Consider the following 6,800-nt stretch of genomic DNA (forward strand, 5'->3'; position numbering starts at 1 on the left):
CATTCGACACATGTAAAATTTTGAGTTGCCCTTTGTACGATAGTGAAAAGTGGGGTATTTTCCACAACGATTTATTCAGCACAGTTTTATCGTCTTCTCCTGGCCCTTCTTGAATGTATGAGTTGTTATTCATTGCACATCACACTAGAATCAACTGCTGTTTAGCATTCATTATGACGTTTTTATTATCCTCTAAGTAGCCCATCAATATTTTGAGCGACATACAGCTACTAAATCAACCATCTAAAATTCATTATTGAACCATCCGGTATTTTCTAATGCATTCATGTCCAAAGCTGATGCAGAGACGCATGTTATGAGGGCCGATGTGATTCTAACACTTCTTGTGCTGTCGAGCACAATATCATTAAGTTCGTATCTTATTTTTCTGAAGCGGAAAAGCGAGTTCATAATGTGTAAGTCAGGATGTTGTTGCTGGCAGAGTGCCTCCATCCTTCTTCGTGACCACAAATCTTCCTTCCAAATATAGGAATTTGTTTCTTTCAAGTGTCCATTCCTCTCAATGTTGAATAGAAATTATTACTTCATGATTGTTATTAAAGGTGTTGAAGCAAAGTATTTATGGGAGACATATTCCTGATGAATGATCTGATCATCACAATGAACTTGAATTGCAATATCAAGTGACGTCATTGAAAGGTTTCAGTCCTATCGACTTAAGAAACTTCTAATTTTCCCACGGTATCGCGTTCGGCTTCCACTGTAAAGTGGTCTCATAATGTCTGTGTGCATTTTATTTATACTTTATACCCATGCTGCTGATTCAGATGAGGACATACTACATTTTCTCTCCGCAAAAGTTGGCTAGATTCATGGTCTGATTCACAATATTCAACTGGAGGTGATCTAATTTCTCAACAGTCATTATTCTGTATTTCTAGGCACCTCTATAATTTTGTAACCTTTACGCCCTGCAGGAAATAATCCATAGATTATCTAGATTAATGTATGATTAAGGTACGAATATGCTGCAATATTCCAATCAATATGGGTCTTTCTAGAGGTGGAGTATCTACTTGTTGATTCTATTTGCAAATTTCATCAGTGTTATTTTACATTTGGTTTCTCGAGAAACCTAGCAGTGGTCCTATTGAACCTTCATGCCTAAAGTCAATTGTCTGCTGTTTTCGTCGCTGTGTTATCCTTCTGACAGTCACACCTGTTGTTGTCACAAGAGCAGGCATGCATTGTGAAATTTACAACAAGGAAATTTGCACAGTAAAAAGATCGTGTGTTGAACAAACTGCGAACATTTGGGGTGATGCAGGCTTCTCTTTAGTTTCTGAAATAGAGGAAGGGGAAGAAAGCGAAAGGGGTAGGTGGAAAATCATGACTCCTTGCTGCAAAGAACATTGTGGCATTGCAATGGCAAAAGTTGATAATTCGTGCCAGCCTGAGATTCAAACCCGAATAATTCGCTTTTCTGGCACGTTTGCCTAACTCTGTCGGCCACATGGTCACACCTCATGCCCGACATATCCGACAGCGCAGACAACTCTCAGTTACATTAATACAACCGAGCGCCACGATTCAATGACATATGTTTTGGTACGGATGCAAAAATATCATTGGAGCCCCAACGGGAATCGAAAATTTGAGAGTAGAAGATGTAATGGACGAGGGGCGCAACAGTGCAGTGTGCGACAGATGGAGAATTCTGGCCCCGCGGGAGAAATGTCCGAGTGGCCGAGATGGTTAAGACAACATTTCTAGAGAAGCAGAGCCTCCGTTTTTGAGTTCAGGTCGGGCACAAATTTTCATCTTTTGTTATTGCAATGCTAAAATACCCCGTGCAGCTGGGGGTCATGTTTCCTTCTGCCCCTTTCCCTTTCTTACCCCTTCGGACATGTGCCATGGAACATATAACACTAAGCTACGTTAATGAGCATCAAAGACAATAACATTATTAATTGCACTGGAACCCACATATTTACAGCCATCGATAAACCATTCAACCAGTCATGTGAGAACTCTAAAACGGTGAAAATGTGGAAGAGAATTGCAGCCAGACAATCACTTTGCAAGTATTAGAACTGATGATGATGAAGACGAATTACAAAATATGTAGTTGCTAATATGTAATTTGCTCAACCACACAGTTCAGTCACATTAAACTGACCACAACGTATGCTCAACATCAATATGCAGTAACAACTCACAGAGGTGGCAGCACTAGCAGTGGAGGGTATATAAAGCGCTTTGAATGGATATGACAAAATATGCAGTCGCTTCCAGAATGAGATTTTCACTCTGCAGCTGAGTATGCGCTGATATTAAACTTCCTGGCAGATTAAAACTGTGTGCCGGACCGAGACTCGAACTCGGGACCTTTGCATTTTGCAGGCAAGTGCTCCACCACCTCATCTACCCTAGCACGACTCACGATCTGTCCTCACAGCTACAATTCCACCAGTAGGTTCGCAGGAGAGCTTCTGTGAAGTTTTGATGGTAGGAGACGAGGTACTGGTAGAACTGAAGCTGTGAGGCCGAATCGTGGGTTATTCTTGGGTAGCTCAGTTGGTAGAGCACTAGCCCACGAAAGGCAAAGGTGCTAAGTTCGAGTCTCGATCCGGCATACAGTTTTAATCTGCTGGGAAGTTTCAGTGCAGTCGTTGTTCTAATGTGGAAGCAGAGAAATTTGTCTGATGTCCAAAAGGGCATGATCATTTGCTTTTGGGTCAAAAGTGGAAACATTTACGAAATAGTTAAGTTTTTAAACTATTCATCTGCTGCCTTAGTTAAAATATATAGTGGGTGGCAAAATGGAGCTTTCCAAAACCAGCGTCGAGGGAACTACGGTGTATCACACGCCTTAAACGACGGGGATGAACGATGGCTGCAGAGATGTGCCATGCAATTTAATGAACCATCTGCCGCGTAATATAAATACCTCAAATATAGGCAGAAGACAAATCTGGAGCCATGGATCACCTCCAAACTGGCAGCAACAACACCACCATCATGCGGTACGTTTTGTGGAGGTGACAAAATTGTTGCTATTTAAGGGTCCCCTAACTCCGACTTCATAGCGCTTTGGCTCGAGCTAGAGAGGGTTCTTGGTTTACTTTCTAGGAAGTACCAAAAATTAGTTATATGTAGTAACTGTGCAAAAAGAGGGATGTTGGAAGATCTCCTAAATTCATATAATTTGATGCAGACTGTGGTTTTTTTTCCAACAAGGATGCAGAAGAATAGTAGCACAAAGAGAGATAATATTTTTATTGATTCTTCGTTACTAGATGGCCATTCTGCTAGTAACAGCGTGAATGGCCTTTCAGACCACGATGCACAAATTTTAACACGGAAAGGTTTTTGTACTCAAGGAAATGTTATATATAATTAAAAACTACGTAGAAAAGCTAATCCAAAGGCAATAGAGAGTTTTTTTTAGACCTCATTAAGCAACAAGAGTGGCAGGGTATTTATACTCTAGAAAACACAGATGACAAATATAATGCTTTCCTTTACACATTTCTCATACTCTTTGAAAGCTGCTTTCACTTAGAGCGTTCTAAACATGGTACTAGCAGTAAACGGCAGCCTGCGTGGCTGACTAGTGGGATAACGATATCATGTAGAACAAAGTGGGAATTATATCAAAATCTTAGAAGTAGTCACAATCGAGCTACAGTAGCCTATTACAAACAGTATTGTAAGGCGCTTAAAAATATTATTAGGAAGGCAACAAGTATGTGAGCTAATTCGCAGGATAAAATTGAAACCATACACTCACACCTGAAGGAAGTATCTGGTCAGCAGCACAAGGTCGAAGATATAAAGTCAGTTCGTAATAAAAATGTTTCTGTCACTGATAACTCGGATATATGTACAGTATTCAAGAATCACTTTCTGGGCATTGCTGGTTAATTAAATAAAAACTTATTTTCTACAGGGAATCAATAATTCTCTTGCGAAATCCCTCTTCGAGACTGATTTCTGAAATGCTCCTCTGTGATACTGACAGGTAGTAGATTGAGTCATTAATTAAATCACTGTAGCCTAAGGACCCTCATGGATATGATGGAGTACCTAGCAGAATATTTACACTACTGGCCATTAAAATTGCTACACCACGAAGATGACGTGCTACAGACGCGAAATTTAACCGACAGGAAGAAGATGCTATGCTATGCAAAGGATCAGCTTTTCAGAGCATTCACACAAGATTGGCGCCGGTGGAGACACCTACAACGTGCTGACATGAGGAAAGTTTACAACCGGTTTCTCAAACACAAACAGCAGTTGACCGCCGTTGCCTGGTGAAACGTTGTTGTGATGCCTCGTGTAAGGAGGAGAAATGCATACCATCACGTTTACGACTTTGATAAAGGTCCGATTGTAGCCTATCGCGATTGCGGTTCATCGTATCGCGACATTGCTGCTCGCGTTGGTCGAGATCCAATGACTGTTAGCAGAATATGGAATCGGTGGGTTCAGGAGGGTAATACGAAACGCCGTGCTGGATCCCAGCGGCCTCGCATCACTAGCACTCGACATGACAGGCATCTTATCCGCATGGCTGTAACGGGTCGTGCAGCCACGTCTCGATCCCTGAGTCAACAGATGGGGACGTTTGCAAGACATCAACCATCTGCACGGACAATTCGAGGACGTTTGCAGCAGCATGGACTATCAGCTCGGAAACCATGGCTGCGGTTACCCTTGACGCTGCATCACAGACAGGAGCGCCTGCGATGGTGTACTCAACGACGAACCTGGGTACACGAATGGCAAAACGTCATTTTTTCGGATGAATCCAGGTTCTGTTTACGGCATCATGATGGTCGCATCCGTGTTTGGCGACATGGCGGTGAACGCACATCGGAAGCGTGTGTTCGTCATCGCCATACTGGCGTATCACCCGGCGTGATGGTATGGGGTGCCACTGGTTACACGTCTCGGTCACCTCCTGTTCGCATTGACGGCACTTTGAACAGTGGACGTTACATTTCAGATGTGTTACGACCCGTGGCTCTACCCTTCATTCGATCCCTGCGAAACCCTACATTTCAGCAGGATAAACCACGACCGCATGTTGCATGTCCTGTACGGGCCTTCCTGGAAACAGAAAATGTTCGACTGCTGCCCTGGCCAACACATTCTCCAGATCTCTCACCAATTGAAAACGTCTGGTCAATGGTGGCCGAGCAACTGGCTCGTCACAATACGCCAGTCACTACTCTTGATGAACTGTGGTATAGTGTTGAAGCTGCATGAGCAAATGTACCTGTACACGCCATCCAAGCTCTGTTTGACTCAATGCCCAGGCGCATCAAGGCCGTTACTACGACCAGAGGGTATTGTTCTGGGTACTGATTTCTCAGGATCTATGCACCCAGATTGCGTGAAAATGTAATCACATGTCAGTCCCAGTATAATATATTTGTCCAATGAATACCCGTTTATCATCTGCATTTCTTCTTGATGTAGTAATTTTAATGGCCAGTAGTGTAAGTACTGTATTGCCCAGGTTAGTCCTGCATTTAGCCATATTTGTAATTTTACCTTTAAGAATGGTCAGTTTTCTGAACGATTAAGGTACTCAGTAGTAAAGCTACTTTATAAAAGGGATTAAAGAATACTGTAGACAATTTTAGATCCATTTCTGTGCCATCAGTGTTTGCTAAAGTTACTGAAAAGGCTGTGTATCTAAGAATAATTAATCATTTTATTTCAAATAATTTGGTATCAAATGTACAGTTCGGTTTTAGAAATGGTTTAACAACTGAAAATGCTATATTCTCTTTTCTCTGTGATGTATTAGGTAGATTAAAAAGAAGATTACGAACTCTAGGCATCTTTTTCGATTTAACTAAGGCGGTTCACTGTGTTGATCACAAAATATAACTTCTGAAGTTGGATCATTATGGAATGTGAGGAGTAGCTCACAACTGGCTCACTTCTTACTTCAGTAACAGACAGAAAAAGGTCATTCTCCACAGTTTTGAGAATGGCTATGATGTGGGGTCTGAGTGGGGCATTGTTAAATGAGGGGTGCTCCAGGGATCAGTGCTGGGGCCACTCCTGTTCTTTATTTATATAAATGACATGCCTTCTGGTATTACAGGTGATTCTAAAATAGTAGTAAAGGGTGTTACGTGCAACGTTGGCACTGCTCCAGATAGTGCAGTTCAAGACATAAGTTCGTGACTCATAGAAAATAAACTAAAGCTAAATCACAGGAAGACTCAGTTTTCGCAGTTCCTAACACACAATTCAACAAAACCCGATGCTTTAATTTCACAGAATGGGTATATGATTAGTGAAACTGAAGAGTTTAAATCTCTAGGTGTTCAGATAGACAGTTAACCATTGTGGAAAACCCATGTTCAGGATCTTGTTCAAAGACTGAATGCTGCCATTTTTACCGTTCAAACGGTATATGAAGTAAGTGATATCTCTACACGAAAACTAGTCTACTTCGCTTATTTTCCTTCGCTTATCACGTATAGTATTATATTTTGGGGTTCCCATTCTCAAAGGCTTTTTTGACTCAGAAACGGGAGGTCCGGGAAATAAGTGGTGTAAGTTCGCTAACCTCTTGACGACCCTAGGTTAATGTGTCTGGTATTTTGACATTGGACTCTCAATACGTGTATACTTGACACAGCTTATTCCCAAGATTTAGCAGCTTTCACTCAGTTAACACTAAGCAGAAATCCAGTCTGCATTTTGATCACATTTCCTTGACTTGTGCAGAAAGGCGTGCAGTATACTGCCGCATCTATTTTCAGTAAGATACCACAATAATTAAAAAATCTTAGCAATAATCCACGCGC

This window comes from Schistocerca piceifrons, chromosome 3 (assembly GCF_021461385.2).
Source record: "Schistocerca piceifrons isolate TAMUIC-IGC-003096 chromosome 3, iqSchPice1.1, whole genome shotgun sequence".
Classification (NCBI taxonomy): Eukaryota; Metazoa; Arthropoda; class Insecta; order Orthoptera; family Acrididae; genus Schistocerca; species Schistocerca piceifrons.